This window comes from Bombina bombina, chromosome 7 (genome assembly GCF_027579735.1).
Source record: "Bombina bombina isolate aBomBom1 chromosome 7, aBomBom1.pri, whole genome shotgun sequence".
Classification (NCBI taxonomy): Eukaryota; Metazoa; Chordata; class Amphibia; order Anura; family Bombinatoridae; genus Bombina; species Bombina bombina.
Genome location: NC_069505.1, coordinates 359,344,128 through 359,369,780, shown reverse-complemented (window position 1 = coordinate 359,369,780; position 25,653 = coordinate 359,344,128). Strand labels below are relative to the sequence as shown.

Here is a 25,653-nt window from a genome sequence, read left to right as displayed (position 1 = left end):
ATCGTGCAATTCATAGAGATATGAAGCAGCACATGAGTAATATATGCATTTCAGTTTGTTTTATAGTTTATTAAAATAGGGTGACCAGATGACTGTTTTTAATAGAATAGTCCAATTTTTTCATACACTGTCCCATTGTCCCCAGAAATATTTGAAGGGACACAAAAACATCCAATTTTTTAACAAGAGTAATAGTAGTCGTCACGGCGGATAGTTATTTTATTTTACATTTTTTTGGTCATCACAAGTGCTATTTGTACACAGCGTTTGGTCTTTTCTTTTTATGGCAGGTCCACAGCCGGGTGCTACACTTCTCCCCTTGCCACAGTGAGGAACATGTCTGGGATGTGTGGTCCCATCTGCACACCTTTTTGCTGGTCGGTGCGAGAGCAGAGGCGGGAAGCTTTTTAGGATCAAGTGGAGATATGGAACAGCATCGAGCTGTTAAAGAGACAGAGCAGCATGGAGCAACTGGAGAGACAGAGCTTAGCAGTATCAAGCAAGTGAAGAGACAGAGGTGAGCAGAATCAAGCAAGTGGAGACACAGCTTACTTTAGCAGTAGCAATTGGAGAGACAGAGCTGAGCAATAAGAAGAAGAAATGGAGAGACAGAGCTGAACAGTGAGTAGAAGAAGTGGAGAGAAAGAGGCTAAGCAGTAAAATAAGTGGAGACACAAGGCTGAGCAGTGAGTAGATGAAGTAGAGAGACAGATCTAGACATCAGAAGTGGAGAGACAGAGTTGAGCACTAGAAGAAGTGGAGTGACAGAGTTGAGCAGTGAGAAGAAGAAGTGGAGATTACAGAGCTGAGCAGTAACAGAAGTAGAGAGACAGAGCAGAGCAGCAGAAGAACTGGAGAGACAGAGCTAAGCAGTGAGAAGAAAAAGTGGAGAGACAGAGCTGAGCAGTAACAGAAGTAGAGAGACAGAGCTGAGCAGCAGAAGAACTGGAGAGACAGAGCTAAGCAGTGAGAATAAGAAGTGGAGAGACAGGGCTAAGCAGTGAGAAGAAAAAGTGGAGAGACAGAGCTGAGCAGTAACAGAAGTAGAGAGACAGAGCTGAGCAGCAGAAGAACTGGAGAGACAGAGCTAAGCAGTGAGAATAAGAAGTGGAGAGACAGGGCTAAGCAGTGAGAAGAAAAAGTGGAGAGACAGAGATGAGCAGTAACAGAAGTACAGAGACAGAGCAGAGCAGCAGAAGAACTGGAGAGACAGAGCTAAGCAGTGAGAAGAAGAAGTGGAGAGACAGAGTTGAGCAGTAAAATAAGTAAATAGACAGAGCTGAGAAGTGAGTAGAAGAAGTGGAGAGACAGAACTGAGCAGTGAATAGATGAAGTGGAGAGACATAGCTGAGCAGTAGAAGAAGTGGAGAGACAAAGCTGAGCAGTAAAAGAAGTAGAGAGACAGAGCTGAGCAGCAGAAGAACTGGAGAGACAGAGCTAAGCAGTGAGAAGAAGTGGAGAGACAGAGTTGAGCAGTAACAGAAGTAAATAGACAGAGCTGAGAAGTGAGTAGAAGAAGTGGAGAGACAGAGCTGAGCAGTGAATAGATGAAGTAGAGAGACATAGCTGAGCAGCAGAAAAGTTGAGAGACAGAGCTGAGCAGTTAAGTGGAGAGACAGAGCTGAGCAGTTAAGTGAAGAGACAGAGCTGAGCAGTGAGAAGAAGAAGTGGAGAGACAGAGTTGAGCAGTAACAGAAGTAAATAGACAGAGCTGAGAAGTGAGTAGAAGAAGTGGAGAGACAGAGCTGAGCAGTGAGAAGAAGAAGTGGAGAGACAGAGTTGAGCAGTAACAAAAGTAAATAGACAGAGCTGAGAAGTGAGTAGAAGAAGTGGAGAGACAGAGCTGAGCAGTGAGAAGAAGAAGTGGAGAGACAGAGTTGAGCAGTAACAAAAGTAAATAGACAGAGCTGAGAAGTGAGTAGAAGAAGTGGAGAGACAGAGCTGAGCAGTGAATAGATGAAGTAGAGAGACATAGCTGAGCAGCAGAAAAGTTGAGAGACAGAGCTGAGCAGTTAAGTGGAGAGACAGAGCTGAGTAGAAATATAAGTAAATAGACAGAGCTGAGAAGTGAGTAGAATAAGTAGGGAGACAGAGCTGAGCAGTGAGTAGAAATGGAGAGACAGAGCTGAGCACTGAGTAGTAGAAGTGGAGAGACAGAGCTGAGCAGTGTGTAGAAGGGGAGAGACAGAGCTGAGCACTAAGTAGTAGAAGTGGAGAGACAGAGCTGAGCACTGAGTAGGAGTGGAGAGACAGAGCTGAGCACTGAGTAGAAGTGGAGAGACAGAGCTGAGCAGTGAGTAGAAGTGGAGAGACAGAGCTGAGCAGTGAGTAGAAGTGGAGAGACAGAGCTGAGCACTGAGTAGAAGTGGAGAGACAGAGCTGAGCAGTGAGTAGAAGTGGATAGACAGAGCTGAGCAGTGAGTAGAAGTGGAGAGACAGAGCTGAGCAGTGAGTAGTAGAAGTGGAGAGACAGAGCTGAGCAGTGAGTAGTAGAAGTGGAGAGACAGAACTAATCAGTGAGTGGTAGAGGTGGAGAGACAGAGCTGAGCAGTGAGTAGAAGTGGAGAGACAGAGCTGAGCACTGAGTAGTAGAAGTGGAGAGACAGAGCTGAGCAGTGAGTAGAAGTGGAGAGACAGAGCTGAGCACTAAGTAGTAGAAGTGGAGAGACAGAGCTAAGCAGTGAGTAGAAGTGGAGAGACAGAGCTGAGCAGTGAGTAGAAGTGGAGAGACAGAGCTGGGCAGTGAGTAGAAGTGGAGAGACAGAGCTGGGCAGTGAGTAGAACTGGAAAGACAGAGCTAAGCAGTGAGTAGAAGTGGAGAGACAGAGCTGAGCAGTGAGCAGAAGTGGAGAGACAGAGCTGAGCAGTGAGTAAAAGTGGAGAGACAGAGCTGAGCAGTGAGTAGAAGTGGAGAGACAGAGCTGAGCACTGAGTAGAAGTGGAGAGACAGAGCTGAGCAGTGAGTAGAAGTGGAGAAACAGAGCTGAGCACTAAGTAGTAGAAGTGGAGAGACAGAGCTGAGCAGTGAGTAGAAGTGGAGAGACAGAGCTGAGCAGTGAGTAGAAGTGGAGAGACAGAGCTGGGCAGTGAGTAGAAGTGGAGAGACAGAGCTGGGCAGTGAATAGAACTGGAAAGACAGAGCTGAGCAGTGAGTAGAAGTGGAGAGACAGAGCTGAGCAGTGAGTAGAAGTGGAGAGACAGAGCTGAGCAGTGAGTAAAAGTGGAGAGACAGAGCTGAGCAGTTAAGTGGAGAGACAGAGCTGAGCAGAAATATAAGTAAATAGACAGAGCTGAGAAGTGAGTAGAATAAGTAGGGAGACAGAGCTGAGCAGTGAGTAGAAATGGAGAGACAGAGCTGAGCACTGAGTAGTAGAAGTGGAGAGACAGAGCTGAGCAGTGTGTAGAAGGGGAGAGACAGAGCTGAGCACTAAGTAGTAGAAGTGGAGAGACAGAGCTGAGCACTGAGTAGGAGTGGAGAGACAGAGCTGAGCACTGAGTAGAAGTGGAGAGACAGAGCTGAGCAGTGAGTAGAAGTGGAGAGACAGAGCTGAGCAGTGAGTAGAAGTGGAGAGACAGAGCTGAGCACTGAGTAGAAGTGGAGAGACAGAGCTGAGCAGTGAGTAGAAGTGGATAGACAGAGCTGAGCAGTGAGTAGAAGTGGAGAGACAGAGCTGAGCACTAAGTAGTAGAAGTGGAGAGACAGAGCTGAGCAGTGAGTAGAAGTGGAGAGACAGAGCTGGGCAGTGAGTAGAAGTGGAGAGACAGAGCTGGGCAGTGAGTAGAACTGGAAAGACAGAGCTAAGCAGTGAGTAGAAGTGGAGAGACAGAGCTGAGCAGTGAGCAGAAGTGGAGAGACAGAGCTGAGCAGTGAGTAAAAGTGGAGAGACAGAGCTGAGCAGTGAGTAGAAGTGGAGAGACAGAGCTGAGCACTGAGTAGAAGTGGAGAGACAGAGCTGAGCAGTGAGTAGAAGTGGAGAGACAGAGCTGAGCAGTGAGTAGAAGTGGAGAGACAGAGCTGAGCACTGAGTAGAAGTGGAGAGACAGAGCTGAGCAGTGAGTAGAAGTGGAGAAACAGAGCTGAGCACTAAGTAGTAGAAGTGGAGAGACAGAGCTGAGCAGTGAGTAGAAGTGGAGAGACAGAGCTGAGCAGTGAGTAGAAGTGGAGAGACAGAGCTGGGCAGTGAGTAGAAGTGGAGAGACAGAGCTGGGCAGTGAATAGAACTGGAAAGACAGAGCTGAGCAGTGAGTAGAAGTGGAGAGACAGAGCTGAGCAGTGAGTAAAAGTGGAGAGACAGAGCTGAGCAGTTAAGTGGAGAGACAGAGCTGAGCAGAAATATAAGTAAATAGACAGAGCTGAGAAGTGAGTAGAATAAGTAGGGAGACAGAGCTGAGCAGTGAGTAGAAATGGAGAGACAGAGCTGAGCACTGAGTAGTAGAAGTGGAGAGACAGAGCTGAGCAGTGTGTAGAAGGGGAGAGACAGAGCTGAGCACTAAGTAGTAGAAGTGGAGAGACAGAGCTGAGCACTGAGTAGGAGTGGAGAGACAGAGCTGAGCACTGAGTAGAAGTGGAGAGACAGAGCTGAGCAGTGAGTAGAAGTGGAGAGACAGAGCTGAGCAGTGAGTAGAAGTGGAGAGACAGAGCTGAGCACTGAGTAGAAGTGGAGAGACAGAGCTGAGCAGTGAGTAGAAGTGGATAGACAGAGCTGAGCAGTGAGTAGAAGTGGAGAGACAGAGCTGAGCAGTGAGTAGTAGAAGTGGAGAGACAGAGCTGAGCAGTGAGTAGTAGAAGTGGAGAGACAGAACTAATCAGTGAGTGGTAGAGGTGGAGAGACAGAGCTGAGCAGTGAGTAGAAGTGGAGAGACAGAGCTGAGCACTGAGTAGTAGAAGTGGAGAGACAGAGCTGAGCAGTGAGTAGAAGTGGAGAGACAGAGCTGAGCACTAAGTAGTAGAAGTGGAGAGACAGAGCTAAGCAGTGAGTAGAAGTGGAGAGACAGAGCTGAGCAGTGAGTAGAAGTGGAGAGACAGAGCTGGGCAGTGAGTAGAAGTGGAGAGACAGAGCTGGGCAGTGAGTAGAACTGGAAAGACAGAGCTAAGCAGTGAGTAGAAATGGAGAGACAGAGCTGAGCAGTGAGCAGAAGTGGAGAGACAGAGCTGAGCAGTGAGTAGAAGTGGAGAGACAGAGCTGAGCACTGAGTAGAAGTGGAGAGACAGAGCTGAGCAGTGAGTAGAAGTGGAGAGACAGAGCTGAGCAGTGAGTAGAAGTGGAGAGACAGAGCTGAGCACTGAGTAGAAGTGGAGAGACAGAGCTGAGCAGTGAGTAGAAGTGGAGAAACAGAGCTGAGCACTAAGTAGTAGAAGTGGAGAGACAGAGCTGAGCAGTGAGTAGAAGTGGAGAGACAGAGCTGAGCAGTGAGTAGAAGTGGAGAGACAGAGCTGGGCAGTGAGTAGAAGTGGAGAGACAGAGCTGGGCAGTGAATAGAACTGGAAAGACAGAGCTGAGCAGTGAGTAGAAGTGGAGAGACAGAGCTGAGCAGTGAGTAGAAGTGGAGAGACAGAGCTGAGCAGTGAGTAAAAGTGGAGAGACAGAGCTGAGCAGTTAAGTGGAGAGACAGAGCTGAGCAGAAATATAAGTAAATAGACAGAGCTGAGAAGTGAGTAGAATAAGTAGGGAGACAGAGCTGAGCAGTGAGTAGAAATGGAGAGACAGAGCTGAGCACTGAGTAGTAGAAGTGGAGAGACAGAGCTGAGCAGTGTGTAGAAGGGGAGAGACAGAGCTGAGCACTAAGTAGTAGAAGTGGAGAGACAGAGCTGAGCACTGAGTAGGAGTGGAGAGACAGAGCTGAGCACTGAGTAGAAGTGGATAGACAGAGCTGAGCAGTGAGTAGAAGTGGAGAGACAGAGCTGAGCAGTGAGTAGAAGTGGAGAGACAGAGCTGAGCACTGAGTAGAAGTGGAGAGACAGAGCTGAGCAGTGAGTAGAAGTGGATAGACAGAGCTGAGCAGTGAGTAGAAGTGGAGAGACAGAGCTGAGCAGTGAGTAGTAGAAGTGGAGAGACAGAGCTGAGCAGTGAGTAGTAGAAGTGGAGAGACAGAACTAATCAGTGAGTGGTAGAGGTGGAGAGACAGAGCTGAGCAGTGAGTAGAAGTGGAGAGACAGAGCTGAGCACTGAGTAGTAGAAGTGGAGAGACAGAGCTGAGCAGTGAGTAGAAGTGGAGAGACAGAGCTGAGCACTAAGTAGTAGAAGTGGAGAGACAGAGCTAAGCAGTGAGTAGAAGTGGAGAGACAGAGCTGAGCAGTGAGTAGAAGTGGAGAGACAGAGCTGGGCAGTGAGTAGAAGTGGAGAGACAGAGCTGGGCAGTGAGTAGAACTGGAAAGACAGAGCTAAGCAGTGAGTAGAAGTGGAAAGACAGAGCTGAGCAGTAGTGATGTCGCGAACAGTTTGCCGGGGAACAATTCCCGGCGATCTTAGCTTGTTTGCGTTCGCCGCGGCGGGCGAACATATGCAATGTTCGATCCGCCCCCTATTCGTCATCATTGAGGAAACTTTGACCCTGTATCTCACAGTCTGCAGACACATTTCAGCCAATCAGCAGCAGACACTCCCTCTCAGACCCTCCCAGCTCCTTGGCAGCAGCCATTTTAGATTCATTACGATCCTGCATTCTTAGGCCTAGATTTGGAGTTCGGCGGTAAAAGGGCTGCTAACGCTCCGCGGGCTTTTTTTTGGCCGCACCATAAATTTAACTCTGGTATCGAGAGTTTAATCAAATGCTGCGTTAGGCTCCAAAAAAGGAGCGTAGAGCATTTTTACCGCAAATGCAACTCTCGATACCAGAGTTGCTTACGGACGCGGCCGGCCTCAAAAACGTGCTCGTGCACGATTCCCCCATAGGAAACAATGGGGCTGTTTGAGCTGAAAAAAAACCTAACACCTGCAAAAAAGCAGCGTTCAGCTCCTAACGCAGCCCCATTGTTTGCTATGGGGAAACACTTCCTACGTCTGCACCTAACACTCTAACATGTACCCCGAGTCTAAACACCCCTAACCTTTCACTTATTAACCCCTAATCTGCCGCCCCCGCTATCGCTGACCCCTGCATATTTTTTTAAACCCCTAATCTGCCGCTCCGTAAACCGCCGCCACCTACGTTATCCCTATGTACCCCTAATCTGCTACCCCTAACACCGCCGACCCCTATATTATATTTATTAACCCCTAACCTGCCCCCCACAACGTCGCCGACACCTGCCTACACTTATTAACCCCTAATCTGCCGAGCGGACCTGAGCGCTACTATAATAAATGTATTAACCCCTAATCCGCCTCACTAACCCTATCATAAATAGTATTAACCCCTAATCTGCCCTCCCTAACATCGCCGACACCTAACTTCAATTATTAACCCCTAATCTGCCGACCGGAGCTCACCGCTATTCTAATAAATGTATTAACCCCTAAAGCTAAGTCTAACCCTAACACTAACACCCCCCTAAGTTAAATATAATTTAAATCTAACGAAATAAATTAACTCTTATTAAATAAATTATTCCTATTTAAAGCTAAATACTTACCTGTAAAATAAATCCTAATATAGCTACAATATAAATTATAATTATATTATAGCTATTTTAGGATTAATATGTATTTTACAGGCAACTTTGTAATTATTTTAACCAGGTACAATAGCTATTAAATAGTTAAGAACTATTTAATAGTTACCTAGTTAAAATAATAACAAATTTACCTGTAAAATAAATCCTAACCTAAGTTATAATTAAACCTAACACTACCCTATCAATAAAATAATTAAAAAAACTACCTACAATTACCTACAATTAACCTAACACTACACTATCAATAAATTAATTAAACACAATTCCTACAAATAAATACAATTAAATAAACTAGCTAAAGTACAAAAAATAAAAAAGAACTAAGTTACAGAAAATAAAAAAATATTTACAAACATAAGAAAAATATTACAACAATTTTAAACTAATTACACCTACTCTAAGCCCCCTAATAAAATAACAAAGCCCCCCAAAATAAAAAATTCCCTACCCTATTCTAAATTAAAAAAGTTACAAGCTCTTTTACCTTACCAGCCCTGAACAGGGCCCTTTGCGGGGCATGCCCCAAGAATTTCAGCTCTTTTGCCTGTAAAAAAAAACATACAATACCCCCCCCCAACATTACAACCCACCACCCACATACCCCTAATCTAACCCAAACCCCCTTAAAGAAACCTAACACTAAGCCCCTGAAGATCTTCCTACCTTGTCTTCACCATACCAGGTTCACCGATCCGTCCTGGCTCCAACATCTTCATCCAACCCAAGCGGGGGTTGGCGATCCATAATCCGGTAGAGAAGAGGCTCCAAAGTCTTCCTCCTATCCGGCAAGAAGAGGACATCCGGACCGGCAAACATCTTCTCCAAGCGGCATCTTCGATCTTCTTCCATCCGGAGCGAAGCGGCAGGATCCTGAAGACATCCAGCGCGGAACATCCATCCGGACCGACGACTGAACGACGAATGACTGTTCCTTTAAGGGACGTCATCCAAGATGGCGTCCCTCGAATTCCGATTGGCTGATAGGATTCTATCAGCCAATCGGAATTAAGGTAGGAATTTTCTGATTGGCTGATGGAATCAGCCAATCAGAATCTAGTTCAATCCGATTGGCCGATCCAATCAGCCAATCAGATTGAGCTCGCATTCTATTGGCTGATCGGAACAGCCAATAGAATGCGAGCTCAATCTGATTGGCTGATTGGATCAGCCAATCGGATTGAACTTGATTCTGATTGGCTGATTCCATCAGCCAATCAGAAAATTCCTACCTTAATTCCGATTGGCTGATAGAATCCTATCAGCCAATCGGAATTCGAGGGACGCCATCTTGGATGACGTCCCTTAAAGGAACAGTCATTCGTCGTTCAGTCGTCGGTCCGGATGGATGTTCCGCGCTGGATGTCTTCAGGATCCTGCCGCTTCGCTCCGGATGGAAGAAGATCGAAGATGCCGCTTGGAGAAGATGTTTGCCGGTCCGGATGTCCTCTTCTTGCCGGATAGGAGGAAGACTTTGGAGCCTCTTCTGGACCGGATTATGGATCGCCAACCCCCGCTTGGGTTGGATGAAGATGTTGGAGCCAGGACGGATCGGTGAACCTGGTATGGTGAAGACAAGGTAGGAAGATCTTCAGGGGCTTAGTGTTAGGTTTCTTTAAGGGGGTTTGGGTTAGATTAGGGGTATGTGGGTGGTGGGTTGTAATGTTGGGGGGGGGGTATTGTATGTTTTTTTTTACAGGCAAAAGAGCTGAAATTCTTGGGGCATGCCCCGCAAAGGGCCCTGTTCAGGGCTGGTAAGGTAAAAGAGCTTGTAACTTTTTTAATTTAGAATAGGGTAGGGAATTTTTTATTTTGGGGGGCTTTGTTATTTTATTAGGGGGCTTAGAGTAGGTGTTATTAGTTTAAAATTTTTGTAATATTTTTCTTATGTTTGTAAATATTTTTTTATTTTCTGTAACTTAGTTCTTTTTTATTTTTTGTACTTTAGCTAGTTTATTTAATTGTATTTATTTGTTGGAATTGTGTTTAATTAATTTATTGATAGTGTAGTGTTAGGTTAATTGTAGGTAATTGTAGGTAGTTTATTTAATTATTTTATTGATAGGGTAGTGTTAGGTTTAATTATAACTTAGGTTAGGATTTATTTTACAGGTAAATTTGTTATTATTTTAACTAGGTAACTATTAAATAGTTCTTAACTATTTAATAGCTATTGTACCTGGTTAAAATAATTACAAAGTTGCCTGTAAAATAAATATTAATCCTAAAATAGCTATAATATAATTATAATTTATATTGTAGCTATATTAGGATTTATTTTACAGGTAAGTATTTAGCTTTAAATAGGAATAATTTATTTAATAAGAGTTAATTTATTTCGTTAGATTTAAATTATATTTAACTTAGGGGGGTGTTAGTGTTAGGGTTAGACTTAGCTTTAGGGGTTAATACATTTATTAGAATAGCGGTGAGCTATTAGGTGATTAGGGGTTAATAATTGAAGTTAGGTGTCGGCGATGTTAGGGAGGGCAGATTAGGGGTTAATACTATTTATGATAGGGTTAGTGAGGCGGGTTAGGGGTTAATAACTTTATTATAGTAGCGCTCAGGTCCGCTCGGCAGATTAGGGGTTAATAAGTGTAGGCAGGTGTCGGCGACGTTGAGGGGGGCAGATTAGGGGTTAATAAATATAATATAGGGGTCGGCGATGTTATGGGGTAGCAGATTAGGGGTACATAGGGATAACGTAGGTGGCGGCGATTTGCGGTCGGAAGATTAGGGGTTAATTATTTTAAGTAGCTTGCGGCGACGTTGTGGGGGGCAAGTTAGGGGTTAAGAAATATAATATAGGGGTCGGCGGGGTTAGGGGCAGCAGATTAGGGGTACATAAGTATAACGTAGGTGGCGGTCGGCAGATTAGGGGTTAAAAATTTAAATAGAGTGGCGGCGATGTGGGGGGACCTCGGTTTAGGGGTACATAGGTAGTTTATGGGTGTTAGTGTACTTTAGGGTACAGTAGTTAAGAGCTTTATAAACCGGCGTTAGCCAGAAAGCTCTTAACTCCTGCTATTTTCAGGCGGCTGGAATTTTGTCGTTAGAGCTCTAACGCTCACTTCAGAAACGACTCTAAATACCGGCGTTAGAAAGATCCCATTGAAAAGATAGGCTACGCAAATGACGTAAGGGGATCTGCGGTATGGAAAAGTCGCGGCTGAAAAGTGAGCGTTAGACCCTTTAATCACTGACTCCAAATACCAGCGGGCGCCCAAAACCAGCGTTAGGAGCCTCTAACGCTGGTTTTGACGGCTACCGCCGAACTCCAAATCTAGGCCTTAGTGAGAGGAGGTTTAGTGCTGCTGCTGGTGAATTTATAGGGAAATAGATAGCTAGGCTAGTGTATTCAGTGTCCACTACAGTCCTGAAGGACTCATCTAATCTCTGCTGTAAGGACAGCACCCCAAAAAGCCCTTTTTAGGGCTAGAACTTCAGCTCAAAAAGCCCTTTTTAGGGCTAGAACTTCAGTCGTTTTTTTGTTTGTTTGTTTTTTGTAATTTTATTTGCATTTGCCTGCCTGTCAGCCTGTGTGTGAGGCTCACAGCATATACTGTGATTAATTCTTCTGTGCCACCACTGATATCTGGTTAATATTAGTGTAAATTTAAAAAAAAAAAAACTTTTACATCAGTCTGCTATTGTTATTTAATTTTATTTGCCAGGCCAGCGTGCCACTAGTGCCAGCCTGTGTAAGGGCCTAAGGGAACATTAGTGTAAATTTAAAACAAAAAAACTTTTACATCAGTCTGCTATTGTTATTTAATTTTAGTTGCCAGGCCAGCGTGCCACTAGTGCCAGCCTGTGTAAGGGCCTAAGGGAACATTAGTGTAAATTTAAAACAAAAAAACTTTTACATCAGTCTGCTATTGTTATTTAGTTTTAGTTGCCAGGCCAGCGTGCCACTAGTGCCAGCCTGTGTAATGGCCTAAGGGAACATTAGTGTAAATTTTCTAAAAAAAAAACTTTTACATCAGTCTGCTATTGTTATTTAATTTTAGTTGCCAGGCCAGCGTGCCACTAGTGCCAGCCTTTGTAAGGGCCTAAGGGAACATTAGTGTAAATAAAAAAATAAAAAAACTTTTACATCAGTCTGCTATTGTTATTTAATTTTAGTTGCCAGGCCAGCGTGCCACTAGTGCCAGCCTGCGTAAGGGCCTAAGGGAACATTAGTGTAAATTTTCTAAAAAAAATGTTTTACATCAGTCTGCTATTGTTATTTAATTTTAGTTGCCAGGCCAGCGTGCCACTAGTGCCAGCCTGTGTAAGGGCCTAAGGGAACATTAGTAAATTTTGCATCTTTTGATCTGCCTTGTTGCTCCTTTCAGGCAGGCCAGCTCTTTGCATACAGGCCCATCTATCAAATCTATCTAACTATCAATCGTATCTATCAAATGTATATTGCATCTATTGATGATCTATGCAATTCGTATCTATCAAATGTATATTGCATCTATTGATCTATGCAATTCGTATCTATCAAATGTATATTGCATCTATTGATCTCATCTATTGATCTATGCAATTCATATCTATCAAATGTATATTGCATCTATGGATTGATGTAATTCGTATCTATCAAATGTATATTGCATCTTTTGATCTATGTAATTCGTATCTATCAAATGTAAATTGCATCTTTTGATCTATGTAATTCGTATCTATCAAATGTATATTGCATCTATTGATCTATGTAATCTATGTATCTATCTATCAAATCTATCGATCTCGTGGTTGTGCAAATGGACTGTTTGCAGTTGTTTGCGGTGCGTTAAACGGGGAGTTTGGTCTGTCACTGTGAAGCGGGCGTAACCCTTACACTACCTGATCGATACAACATCATACCTGATGTTTTAAAGCCTGTTATTCCAAACAATTTAGGAATGTTAGGTGATTTAGGCCCTTTATGGCTTAAAAGCAGACTCTGCATCAACTATGTAATTTTCCATGGGAGTTTTGCCATGGATCCCCCTCCGGCATGCCACAGTCCAGGTGTTAGTCCCCTTGAAACAACTTTTCCATCACTATTGTGGCCAGAAAGATTACCTGTGGGTTTTAAAATTTGCCTACCCATTGAAGTCAATGGCGGTTCGCCCGGTTTGCCGGTTCGCGGACATTTGAGGAAGTTCGTGTTCGCCGTTCGCGAACGCAAAATTTTAGGTTTGCGACATCACTACTGAGCAGTGAGTAGAAGTGGAGAGACAGAGCTGAGCAGTGAGTAAAAGTGGAGAGACAGAGCTGAGCAGTGAGTAGAAGTTGAGAGACAGAGCTGAGCAGTGAGCAGAAGTGGAGAGACAGAGCTGAGCAGTGAGTAGAAGTGGAGAGACAGAGCTGAACAGTGAGCAGAAGTGGAGAGACAGAGCTGAGCATCAAGTCAAGTCAAGAATACTTTATTACCATGACATTATTACATGTGTTGCCAAAGTAATATGTTACAATAAAACAGATCAATAACAATTTATAAAGTAGGAGTATAGTGGGTAAATATGATAGTTCATATAATCTGATTGGGGGTTCTGGTCATGTGACAGTCTTCTACATATCTTGCTACTATCCTTGTAGCTTTGTTGTTTTCTCCTAAGAGTACACATAGCCTTTCTTGTTCCGACATTATTATTATCGGTTATTTGTAGAGCGCCAACAGATTCCGCAGCGCTATAAACAAAGGGGGAGTACAACAAAATAATTATAGGGTAGAGGGCCCTGCCAATAGTTGCACTGTTGTAGTCAGCTCTTAAGAAGGTTATCTACAAACAGCTGGACTATTAGGCTTACATGCTAAGAGGGTTCAGGGGATTGCAGTGGAGGAGAGGAACTGGTATTAGGAAAGGTTAGCGTAGGTTGTATGCGTCCCTGAACAGTAGAGTCTTTAGGGAGCACTTGAAGCTTTTAAAACTAGAAGAGAGTCTTGTGGAGCGAGGCAGAGAGTTCCATAAGATGGGAGCCAGTCTGGAGAAGTCCTGTAAATGGGAGTGTGATGAGGTGACAAGAGAGGAGGAGAGTAGGAGGTCATGAGCAGAGCGAAGGGGACGGGAGGGAGAGTATCTGGAGACAAGGTCTGAGATGTAGGGGGAGCAGTGCAGTTGAGGGCTTTGTATGTCAGAGTGAGAGTTTTGTGTTTGATAGAGACAAGAGGAAGCCAGTGAAGGGATTGGCAGAGAGGCGCAGCAGATGAAGAGCGACGTGTAAGGAAGATGAGTCTGGCAGAGGCATTCATTATGGATTGTAAAGGAGCTAGGCGGCAGGTGGGGAGACCAGAGAGGACAGAGTTGCAGTAATCAAGGCGGGAAAGAATGAGAGAGTGGATTAAAATCTTAGTTGTGTCTTGTGTACGGAAGTGTCTAATTTTAGAGATGTTTTTAAGGTGGAAGCGGCAGGCTTTAGCCAATGACTGAATGTGAGGAGTGAAGGAAAGATCTGAGTCGAATGTGACCCCGAGACATCGGGCATGCGGGCTAGGGGTAATGATGGAGTTGTCGACAGTTATAGAGATATTGGGGGTGGAGATTTTGGAAGAAGGGGGGAAAATGAGGAGCTCAGTTTTGGAGAGATTTAGCTTGAGGTAGTGAGAGGACATCCAGGAAAAGACAGTTAGTGACACGGGTTAGCAAGGAAGGAGATAGTTCTGGTGCAGAGAAGTAGATTTGGGTGTCATCGGCATACAAATGATATTGGAAACCGTGGGACTTAATTAGGGAACCTAGTGATGATGTATAGATTGAGAAGAGAAGGGGACCGAGGACAGAGCCTTGCGGTACTCCGACAGAAAGTGGTGATGGGGCGGAGGAGGCCCCAGAGAAGGCTACACTGAAGGTACGGTTTGACAGATAGGAAGAGAGCCACGAAAGGGCTGTGTCACAGATGCCGAAGGATTGGAGGGTTTGGAGCAGAAGAGGGTGGTCAACAGTGTCAAAGGCTGCGGACAGATCAAGGAGGATAAGCAGAGAGAAGTGGCCTTTTGATTTAGCTGTAAGTAGGTCGTTGGTGACCTTAACAATAGCTGTCTCTGTGGAGTGATAGGGACGAAATCCAGATTGCAGCGGGTCAAGAAGGGAGTTTAACGTAAGGAAATGGGATAGGCGTGCATATACTAGTTTTTCGAGAAGCTTAGAAGCAAGAGGGAGGAGGGAAATTGGGCGGTAGTTGGATGGGGAGGTAGGATCAAGGGAAGGTTTTTTGAGGATAGGTGTGACCAGCGCATGTTTCATTGATGAGGGAAATGTACCAGTGCTGAGGGAGAGGTTGAAAGTGTGTGTTAGTATAGGGGTAAGGGTAGCAGAGAGAGAGGGGAGCAGCTGTGAGGGGATAGGGTCAAGGGGACAGGTAGTGAGGTGAGAGCGTAGTATAAGTGCTGAAACTTCATCCTCAGTAACAGGGGAGAATGAACTAAGTTTCAGGTTATGAGGGTTGTGGGTGAGTGGGAGTATTTGAGGGGGGGAGAGAATGGAATTGTGTTGAGAGCTGATTTCATGTCTGATGGAGTCAATTTTGTTAATGAAGTGACTGGCAAAGTCGTGGGCTGACAGAGAAGTTGTATTAGGAAGTGGGGGAGGGCGGAGGAGAGTATTGAAAGTGGAGAACAGACGTTTTAGGTTTGAAGAAAGATTAGAGATAAGAGTAGAGAAGTAGTGTTGCTTGTGGAGATTAAGGGCAGAGTAGTAGGAGTTCAAGATGAATTTGTAACGAAGAAAATCAGCTGAACTCCGTGATTTTCTCCAATGCCGTTCAGCAGTACGGGAACATCTGCGTAGGTACCGTGTCAGAGGAGTATGCCAGGGCTGGGGATGAGTGTGTGATTTCCTAGCAGTGGTAAGGGGGGCGAGATTGTCAAGGACGGATATAAGGGTGTAATTATAGTGGCAGATAGATTGTTCAGGGCAGGAAAAGGTGGAGAAGGATGAGAGGAGCGGTTGAAGGGAATTAGCAAGTTGTTGCTGATCTAAAGACCTAATGCTTCTGTGAAGTTTGGTGTGAGGAGTAGAAGGTGGGAGAGTTGTAGGAAGGGATGATATGTTGCAGGTAAGGAGATGGTGGTCAGAAAGAGGAAAAGGGGAGTTTGAGAAGTGTGAGAGAGTGCATCGATAGCTAAAGATCAGGTCAAGGGAGTGACCGTCTTTGTAAGTGGGAGAATCAGTCCATTGTGACAGACCGAAAGAGGAAGTGAGTTGCAGAAGTTGTTTAGCAGATGAGGCAGTGGGATTGTTAAGGGGGATGTTGAAGTCGCCAATAATGAGGGCAGGGGTGTCTGAGGAAAGGAAGTAGGGTAGCCAGGCAGACAAGTGATCTAGAAATTGAGTTGTGGAGCCAGGGGGTCGGTATATGACTGCAACACGTACAGAGAGAGGGGAGAATAAGCGAATCATGTGGGTTTCGAATGAGGGAAAAGTGACGGAAGAGATAGGGTGTATTTGTTGAAAGGTGCAACGAGAGGAAAGTAAAATACCTACACCACCTCCTTGTCTATTACCAGACCTAGGAGTGTGGCTGAAGTGGAGACCCCCATGTGACAGAGCAGCAGTGGATGCTGTGTCTAGGGGAGAGAGCCAGGTTTCTGTTAGGGCCAGAAGGTTGAGGGACCGGGAGATGAAGAGGTCATGTATAGAAGTGAGTTTGTTGCAAACAGAGCGAGAGTTCCAGAGTGCACAGGTGAAAGGGGTAGTGGCTTTAGATGCAAGAGGAATGCGAAAAAGGTGTGCAGAGTTTTGTTTTCTGAGTCTATGGGATGGTACACATGGATGTGCATGGCTTGTCAGTGGTTGGGGACCGGGATTAGGGGAGATGTCAACAGCAGTAAGTAGAAGCAAGAGGGAGAGTGACATGAGATGAGATACAGATTTGCAGTAGTGAGACTGCTTTTGAGATGAGCTGCAGGGGGTAGAGAGAGTGTTTAGGAATAGGTAGAGTTCATGAGTAGAAAAGTAAGGTGAGTTTAAGAGAGATGGGCTAATGAACAGTGCAGGTGGAGAGGGAGAAGGAGTAATTGAATAGTGTAGTTTGTTATAGAGACAAAGGGTAGCAAAAAGGAATATGAATATATTGAGCATTTTTACAGAATTGGGAACCAGTTAAAAACATAAGACACAGAATTACTGTAACAATTGCGTAAGGGAACAAAAGGTATATGAAACATAATATAATAAAAGTACTGTGTAGAGGGGCGGAGCCGGAAGCTGCCATGAGTGCAGTGTAAATCCGGAGCTCCGTACAAGCAGCCCTGTGAAACTCAAAAATCTGGCATCACACTAGCTACTTTAACGACACAGCATGGGACATAACTGCTAAACCTCCGAGGCACACGATGAGGTGACTTTTATAACGCTATGACCAAGATTATGGTGACTATCAGATTTAACAAACACGCAGCGCTCCCAACCAGCGCTCCCAACCGGAAGTGAAGCCCAAACGCCATGAGAAAATTTTGAGCAACAAAGTAAAACAGCCTGTTACAGCATCTCGCTTACCGGAGCCTTTATTCAACCGAGCAGGCTTCTCTGGAGATCAATAGAGAGAGAAATGGATATATCAGAGCACACAATGTAGCCACAAATTAAAGTACTGTATAGTGTATATGTGAGCTGGCTGGGAGCGAGCCAGGTATAATAAAATATAACTTTTAATAATGTATGTTAAAATAAAGATGGTGGAAAGTTCCACATATGAAGTGCAGAGTTAAAAGCAATTAAAAAGAAGGTTGAATGCTGAAATGCCCTGGTAACCACCTATTATGTGAGTTAATGATAGAGTCTGGCAAGGAGGCACTACAAAATGCTCGCGGATTGCACAAAAACTAAGCTATAAAGAGGATTGACCTCACACAACAATATATATCTGTCTAGTGCAATACTGGAGCAGTGTCAAACCTTGCCAGAGTCCCAATCTATATTATGTCAATTAGTATGGAGATTAGAAAAACTATCCGTGTTACGATACTGAGCTAATAGTGAGTGTAGCCCATGTCACATACCGGACACACATAAACCCAATAAAAGGTAACTATATATAACTCCTATTTGATACTGGTACTCAAATTAACCCACAAAGGCAAATAGTTAAAGCATTCTAAGAGAGCGCCTGATGCGCATTTCGCCACGCTAGTGGCTTTATCAAAGGCTAACCAGACTCGCGCCAAACTCACGGTTAAAATAGTGCTGATAGCCAATCAGGAGTGAGTAATCATACACACCCCTGTGGTAATAGCCAATCGTTTATGACACATTTGATTCGGTAGTCAATCGTCACATAACTTCTTGGATAGTGACGTGTATTTGAAGGCGTGTATTATTAACGCCTATGTAAACATTTGTTTCTTAGATAAGGCTTATAAATAAGTAAGTAGCTATATTCCGGTTAAATATGTCAGTTTACAGCTCCGCTGATAAACACTGTGCAATACCAGATCAGAAATGCACATTATTAAGATCTGTTATATAGCGAATGGCCCTATGTTAAGATTGCTGACATATAAGACCATCCAGTAATTTGGCGAGTTATTTTGGAGACCAATAGTTTGACACAGTCCATCACAATAATTCATTGTAGCGATGTATCAATTATAGTGAAAGAATTTGGTATCACATATGGGGAAGAAAAAGAAAATGGAAAAGAAATACAGGGTTATCGATTAGCCCATATGCTCCATATTAAGTGTATGTGTTAATACAAAATCGGATCAATATCATGCGAGAGTTAATATGCTATATGGATAGTTTTAATCTTAAAAGATACATTAGTATATTAAAGATCTCTATCACATTCTCCTATGCCATTGCACTAATATTAGCACCCATTAATACAATATAGTATGTTATTACACTCAATAATAGGGATGCATATTCAAGCTTGATTATATATATTCTCCCACCCGGAATTCGTATAAATAATTTGTTATTCTAATATTGGATGAGTGGTCTGGTATCAAGTATTGGGTCCATAACAAATGAGTCCTATACAATTTAGGTCAGAGAGATACTGAAATATGCTATATTAGTAGCCTTCTATGAGTGATGTTATGTATATATATTATATATTATTATGTATCCATGTCTATACAACTGTGATGCCATTTCTGCTTATTACAGGTTAGACATATATCAGAAAATTTCTATGTTTGCGATATTAATTCAATTAATACTCTAATAGAAAATAATGTACACTTAAAAAGAAGGTTTGTGTATGTTACGACGATAGTTCTAATATCAAAATTTTAATTAGATGTTGCGAAAGGACATTGGTATATACATTTATTGTGTATCGGTCTACTGATTGAGTATAGGTTGGCTTATAGGGAATGCCAGTTATAAAATATTACTGGTAATCTATAGTAATTGCTCATCCATATGTTGGTCTTATAAAAACGAATTATAACCATCCTGTTCGTTTAGGCCTACTGGTGCCAGCGTGTTCAACCAAAATATCCAACGGCATTCTGCCTGGAGGAGCATGTTTTCAACATTCCCTGCTCTAATTCCAGGTTTGATTACTTGAAGTACAGACACTTTTAAATCTGGTTTTGTACCGTGATTCTTAGCATAATGTTTAGCTACTGGGGTCAGAGTTTTTCCCTTCTCTTGATCTTTAATGCAGTTCTTAATGCTATTCATATGTTCCCCTAGTCGTGTACGTAGTTCTCGAGTTGTTATGCCAATATACCTCTTTCCACACTTACATAGTAAGCAGTAAACCACATTTTTGGTTTTGCAGTTAGCAAATCCAAGCATCTGCTTTGTACCTCCAGTGCGAGTAGTAAACACTCTCTCATTGGATATGAATTTACAGAAGCTACAAGTGCCACACGTATATGTTCCACATACATATTTGTTGCATTTTCTCTTGGTAAAATAACTTTTGACCAACATATTTCTAATAGTTGGTGCTCTCCTCCAGCTGGTTTTTATTTTGTCTCCTATAAAGGTTGACAGGTCTGTGTCAGATTTTAGAATACCACTGTGTTTATTTAGGATATCAGTAATTCTATTATGATTATTATTGTAAGTGGTTACAAATCTGACTTGGCTGTCCACAGTTTTGTTTTTCTTTTTTGGAATTAACAAGGATTCCCTAGGTGTTCTTTTGGCTCTTTGGTACGCTTTCCGGATTATTTTACGGGTGTAGCCTCTGTTTTTTAGTCTTATTTTCAGTTCTTTTGCTCGTTTATTAAAGACTTGAAAATCGCTACAATTTCTTCTTAATCTTAAGAACTCCCCTGTGGGGATTGCATTCTTAGTGCCCCTAGTGTGACAGCTATCATATTGTAGAATTGAATTAGTAGCCGTTTTCTTTCTGAAGAGGTCGGTTTTGAGACAATTGTTCTTATCTTTGTAGATATGGAGGTCCAGAAATTCCACTGTACTCTCACTTATACAGTAAGTCAATTTTAGATTCATATCGTTTTCATTCAGAATAGATATGAATTCTTTAAATGTCTCTGCATTACCAGTCCATATTATGAACAAATCGTCTATGTACCGACACCACAAATTTATACAGTCAGTGTATTTGGACATGTTTTCATTGAACACAAATTCTCGTTCCCACCACCCTAAATAAATGTTTGCATATGTCGGTGCGCAGGATGACCCCATGGCGGTGCCCTGTATTTGTAAATAAAAGTTATCATTGAAAACAAAATAATTGTGTGTCAATACGAACTGAAGTAGATTGATTATAAATTTATTTCTTTCAAATTTATCGTTAGATTGCATACTCAAGAAAAATTCTACAGCTTTTAGTCCAAACTCATGTTTGATGGAGGTATATAATGATTCTACATCACAAGTAATTAAGAGGGAGTCTTCTTCTATTGTTAGATCATTTATTTTACTTAAAATATCCATAGTGTCACGTGTATAGGATGGCAATGCCCATACTATCTCTCTTAGGTATAGATCTAAGAATTTACTCCCCTGTTCACATAGGCTGTTTATGCTAGACACTATTGGTCTGCCCGGTGGTTTCTCTTTGTTTTTGTGAATTTTCGGTAGAAAATATATGGTCGCTATTCTTGGGTTCTTAACCTGTAAGAAAGACCATTCTTTTTGACTAATTAAGTTGTCTCGTTTGGCACTATTAATCAAGTCAGAGTAGTTAGTTAAGAACTGCGAAGTGGGGTTGGAAAAAAGGTGTTTGTAACATTTGCGATCGTTCAATTGTTTGTTGGCTTCATGGACATATTCTTCTTTTCCCCAAATGACTATATTGCCCCCTTTGTCTGAGGGTTTGATGATTAGATCATCCCAAGAATTAATTATTTTGAGAGCTTCTTCTTTTTTACTGATGTTTCTGATTATAGTATCAGGTAGTTCAAGAAAATCTTGTATGACCATTTTTAAGAAGACCTCAATTTGGGGTACTTTAGATGTAGGTGGCATGTATTTAGATTTTAGTTTAATTTGTTTGTCTAGAAAAAGTTCCACTTCTACTCCCCCATTTTCTTCATTTTCAGTCAATAAGTCAATTAGTGTGTCTAGTGTTTGTAGATCATTAGTAGCAGTATCATCATTGGTACTGTATATTTTCTTTAATAAAAGTTTTCTACAGTAAAGATGTAGGTCTTTTATTAGTTCAAATTTATTAAGGCGGGGGGAGGGGGAAAATGACAGGCCTCTAGATAAGACTTGTTGTTGAGTCTCAGTAATACTTCTATTAGTGAGATTAATCACTTGTAGTTTATCATTATCATTGTCATTGTTCACCATCTTGGTCGTTTCCCCCAATCCCCCCTCCTCCTGTACCCATTGTCTGTCCTGTAACCCCACCTCGTTCGATCTCGCAACGTTCTGTTTTCCTTTCCCCCCCCTTCTTGTGGGTCTCGCGTTTCTTTGTCGAGTTGTGTTGTGTCTCTCCCTAAAAAACTGCTAGTACTGGGTCTATTAGTATTCCCTTCTGAGTCACTGTCTTCTATTGCCGAAGACTCACAGTCTGATTGATGTGTGTCTTTGGGTGGTGGTAAACTATTAGGTAGTCTTCGTCTGGACTGTTTGTCGTCCCACGTAAATATTTTACCTTTTTCGAAATCTTTTATATCTCTTTTCAATTTGGAGCATTTGGTCTGTATGATCTCTTTTTCTTTCTTGTCTAATTCTTCTCTCATCTCTTTATAGGATTGTTTGAATTTCTCAAGTGACTCAAATTTTTGTAATTTAACATTGTAATCGTTAATTTCTTTATCTAGCTCTGACATGACCTCCGTCTCATAGTCTGATAAGATCGCTACCAGGATTTCAGAGCAATTTATCAATGCTTGTTCCCACCTATCCTTGTAAGTATCGATATGAAAAGAAAAAGTGGGAAACAAACGTACTCTCAGTCCTCTAGGGATAATGTGTTTTGCTAGGTATTTATCATACGCGCTCTTATTCCAAAAAGAGCGCGTATGTTTCCTGATTAGATAGTTTAGGGATTTCAGACCATCTTCCCAATTATCTATTTCAGTGTCTGGGGAATTTTCAGTATCGCATGCTAGTGCGAATGTTTTATCTATATCCCTTAGTCTCTGATCCTGTCTGTTTTTAAAGTCTTGTGACAGGTTATGTGTCATTTTTGGGTTTTTATATTTGTATCTTGTTATTGGCTATACTTGGGATTCTGTATATAGGCAAAAAAGAGGGTAGTTTATCTCCGATTGCTGTCCTAAACAGCTGATAGTTAATTGCTTTTAACTCTGCACTTCATATGTGGAACTTTCCACCATCTTTATTTTAACATACATTATTAAAAGTTATATTTTATTATACCTGGCTCGCTCCCAGCCAGCTCACATATACACTATACAGTACTTTAATTTGTGGCTACATTGTGTGCTCTGATATATCCATTTCTCTCTCTATTTTTCCTACATTTATTTTAGGATATTGAGCACCCCCCTGCCTTTACAATATATAAGAGATTGATTCTCTCTACACAGGGTTGATATACTCTTCTTCCCTGCAAGATATGATACAAAATTATTGGGGACTTAATTGAAATCACATTGCTAATCTCTCTCCCTATACTTATATACTCTGGAGATCAAACGGGACAGGTGAGGTGCCCGACATAGAAGAAGTGAAGCCACACTGAGGGGTAAGCAGGCACGCCACGTGGCGACCGCAATACTTATATCACTGACTAAGCACAATACTAAAGCGATCAGGAGGGGGAGAGTCGCAACACAACTTTGTTAGACATCTTTGGCGACTGCGTCACAGACAACAGCCTGAACGGTACCTCACTCACTTGAACTCTTTCTAAGACACAAAGCCCAGAACAAGCACCAAAAGATGACATAGGCCCAGCCAGACTGTATTTGGAACACTCCCCAGATCAGTCCATTGAGCTAGAAGGGCTGTGCAGCCACAATCATACAAGGAGAGACTCAGACACTTTATTTCCCACGGCAGCTGTAGTGTTTCTGGCACTGAAGGCCCTATACCATGCTCTAATTGCTAATACTGTGAACTGTTGTTGCACACTGCAGATGTGGATATATTCTTATATAGCTAGGAGCTACAACAGTGGAACGTCTGACAGCTTTAATAGAATTACTCCAGGGCAGACATAGTGCAACAAACTGAATACCCATAACAGAAATAATGGCGTCTAGGCGTACAGTTAGGCTTGACAAGACTACCAAACCCACTACCACTAAGACTTTGACTATGTCTTCCTTCTTACAAGCTGCAGACCCGGCTGATAATGTGAGAGCACACGCCGGCACGGGGGGAAAATCCCCTAATCCAGACTCTCTGCAAGATGAAAATCCTCATTCTCAAACGCCAGAGTCACAACTTTCGGCCTCATTATTATATAACCTGCCATCTAAGCAAGACATAGCAAACATAGTGCGCACATGTATTAGAGAAGAGCTGGCCACCATGGCGCAAGAGATACACACTCTGGGATTTCAGATGGAATTACTAGAAAGTAATCACGATCAACTTAAAGAAGAAGTACATGCTTTAACTGAACAAGTCTCATCACAGCAAGATACTATATATAGCCTGCAGGAAAAGTTAGAAGATTTGGAGAATCGCAGCAGGAGGAAAAACTTAAGAATCAGGGCAGTACCTGAGGATGTTTTACCCCGTGACTTCCCAGTATACCTTCAGGCATTGTTTCAGCACATTAAAGAGTCGTCACATACCACTGACATACAGTGGGTGAGAGCACATCGATCCCTTCGCCCCAAGCCTCCAGCTACGGCACCACCTAGGGACATAATTATAAGGTTTAAAAATTTCTTGGAGAAGGAAATGCTGTTGAATCAATCCCGAAAGAACCAGCCAATCAGATTTAGGGGTACAGTTGTTCAATTTTATCAAGACTTATCATATGAAACCCTGCAAAAAAGGAAAGAATTTGCACCACTTACGACGTACCTGCGAAACAAAAAGATCCCATATAGATGGGGATTCCCAACACAAATATGGGTTCTCAGCAACAATTCTAGACTTACCTGCAAGACACCGGAAGACTCCCATGCTTTTTGTCTATCTTTGGGACTTGATCCAGTAGAGACACTCTCTGCGGCAGATAAGAACTTGCCCACTGCCAAGCGCCCTCCTGAAAAAAACCCTGCTTGGCGCATGGTACCAGCCAAGAAAGGGAAAGCCGCAGCCACTACACCACAAAGGAACAATGACTCTAGTCCAAGTCACTCCAGTATAACACCTTGAGCCCATACGGGCATGCAAATTTCATATGTGCCTAATGAGGATTGAATGCTTGAGATGTTGAATACCCATGCTGTTTGTTTGTTTTTTGGATTGCCTGTTTGTTTACCTGATGGTTATATAAGTTAACAGACTATGCGGCTATATAGTCTGTAATGTTTACTAGCCAGAATAGATAACTTCCACTTAGCTATGACAAAAGGGCTTGCAATTACAATTTATTGTTGAAATCCCCCAACACCACTCTCAATATGCCCTATATTAGGAAGAGAGTATTGAATTTATGTTCAAGTTATAATTCAATATCATGTTTGCCTGTTTATGTTGTTTGTATTCACTGTTTACATTGTTTATTTATTTGTGGATTTGTTTTACAGAAAAGCTGTTCTACTAGTGACACAATGCTTAGACTACGTACCAGGTGCCGTGCTAACCAACAAGTGCCTGTGCTTGTTATCTAGGTTAAGATGTCGCCAGTTGTAAGTAAGGATACACGCTCACTAACGTTATTGACACAGAATGCCAAAGGACTAAATTCACCTCACAAACGCTCTAAAGCCATACTAGACTTAGCCAAAAGACGAGCTGATATACTTTTTCTGCAAGAAACGCATTTTCAGTATAATAAGGAACCCAAATATTTTGGGAAAACATTCACAACGCATTACCATAGTTCTGGGCCTAATAAAAAAGCAGGTGTAAGCATATTAATTAGGAAAAATCTCCCATTCACACTAACCAGCATAAACAAAGATAGGGAAGGCAGATTTCTAGGGATAATGGGACTTTTATATGGTAGACCGGTTACATTGATAAATGTATACGCACCAAACACCAAGCAGGCCCCTTTCTTTCAGGACATATTTAAGAAAATATTGGATCTAGCAGTTGGCCCTATATATTTAGCTGGGGACTTCAATACCCCTTTACAGCCACAAAAAGATAGTTCAAACCCCAAAATTTTAGTATCCAAAAAACTCTCCATGACCCTATGGAAAAACTTGAGAGATCTCAATCTATATGATATATGGCGATTTATACATACAGAGAAAAGGGATTATACTTTTTTTTCTGCCCCTAACAAATCCTATAGCAGATTGGATTATATATTTACTAACCAAAAGGGCCTAGCTAATGTTAGCCACTGTGAGATCTCGCCAACCTCGTGGTCTGACCATTCCGCAGTCACACTGAATCTCTCATGGCCTGAAACACAGACGGAACCCTTTAGCTGGAAATTAGATGAAACCTTATTGAATAACCCGAACTCCCTCGACAAAATATCCTCACTTATATCAGACTATTTTACACATAATATCAACTCAGTAACAAGCAACTATGTAGTGTGGGAAGCCCATAAGTGTGTCATCAGGGGAGAAT

General features: G+C 42.6%; 1 protein-coding gene across 1 annotated transcript in view; it reads right to left on the bottom strand.

Moving 5' to 3' along the window:
- LOC128666441 (platelet glycoprotein IX) overlaps nt 1–25,653 on the bottom strand; it is a 145,703-nt gene that overhangs the window by 975 nt on the left and 119,075 nt on the right. The gene's annotated exons all lie outside the window — the stretch shown is intronic.